This window comes from Montipora capricornis, chromosome 9, assembly GCF_036669925.1.
Source record: "Montipora capricornis isolate CH-2021 chromosome 9, ASM3666992v2, whole genome shotgun sequence".
NCBI classification, from domain to species: Eukaryota; Metazoa; Cnidaria; class Anthozoa; order Scleractinia; family Acroporidae; genus Montipora; species Montipora capricornis.
Window position 1 is genome coordinate 15,499,285 of NC_090891.1, and position 1,432 is coordinate 15,500,716.

Here is a 1,432-nt window from a genome sequence, read left to right on the forward strand (position 1 = left end):
TAAACCATACCCCCCCCCCCCCCCCCCCCCCACCAAAAAAAAAAATTCTAAAATCTGAAATCTAGCAATATTCTCATGGATTCATCTGTATATAAAATCTTCTTTAAGGCTTTTTCGATGCCGGTAAATCTTTCCAAAATGAATTTTTAAAAATATCTGTCCGGCAACAATGCTTAAAGAGTTTATAATTATGATCATTTCTTCTTCTTCTGCAGTTACTGAAGGACATATAATCATCGATATTTGAAACAGAGTTTCATTTAATAAATCTAAAACAGTTGAAGTAGACCGAGAAATTCTCTTCGCTGGCGAAGTGATTGCAGCTTGAGGGACTTGTTTCTTTCTTCATATGAGATATCTTTTCCAAGAACCCATCTAGTTGCATGGCGTTGGATACGTTCCAATTTTTCAATTAAGTATGTTTGATGGGGATTCCACACTTGACATGCATACTTGAGTATTGGGCGCACCATCACTTTATAAACAACAAGTAAAGCTTTCGACCTCTTCCTAAAAGTCCGTTTAAGTAATCCAAGCAACCTGTTTGATTTTGCAACAACAGCAAATACGTGTGACTTCCATGATAGGTCTTCCGATAGAAGTACTCCAAGGTGCTTATGTGCCTGTACTTGTTCTAATTGCTTGTTATCCATCGCTTAATTGTCCGTGACAGGATCCCTTGCTTTGGTAAACTTGATGCTGGCAAACTTTTCTGCATTAGTTCTTAGGCGCCACAAGCAACACCATTCACAGGCTTTCTTGTACTAAAGTGGATTTTGAAGTGGGTAAAGTGCTATCATGGACCGACGTATCATCTGCAAACATGACTGTAGGGTTTGACAAGAACCCAGGAATGTCATCCCTGGTTATTTACTCTTACTACTTGTAGGGTTTGTGAAAAGAAAAGGTTTCGAATTGTCCGCGTTTTGATGTGCCCAGTTGCTGCTTTAATAATTAAATCTATTTTTTTTTCGCTTTCTTCTAAAGAAAAATTATAGCTAACTAGTGAATTCCACGGTAAATTTTACGCTAAAAACCGATATCGCACGAATCAGGAAGCGATGAGTGCGACATCCGCGGTTTTTCCAGTGAAATTTACTTTGTAATTCACCAGTTTGGTAATAATTTTTTCTTGAACCGAATGAGTCGGTTCAAGAAAAAAGGGGCGTTTTCCATTTACAAAAAATTTCCGGAAATTTCGGTGGAAATTTCCATCGGGTGAAAAACGTGTTCCATTTAACTCAGGTCCGTTCGCCGCCCAGTGATTGCGATTTTACGCGCCAAAATTAAAAATATGGCCGTGAATAGCCTAGAAGTGGTAAGACCTTTCAAAAGTTGTAAATGGAACACACATTTCCATCGGAAAGTTTCCAACGGTAAAACAGGACTACCTTTTCAGAAGTTCCGTTTATTCCGGAAATTTTCCAGTGGA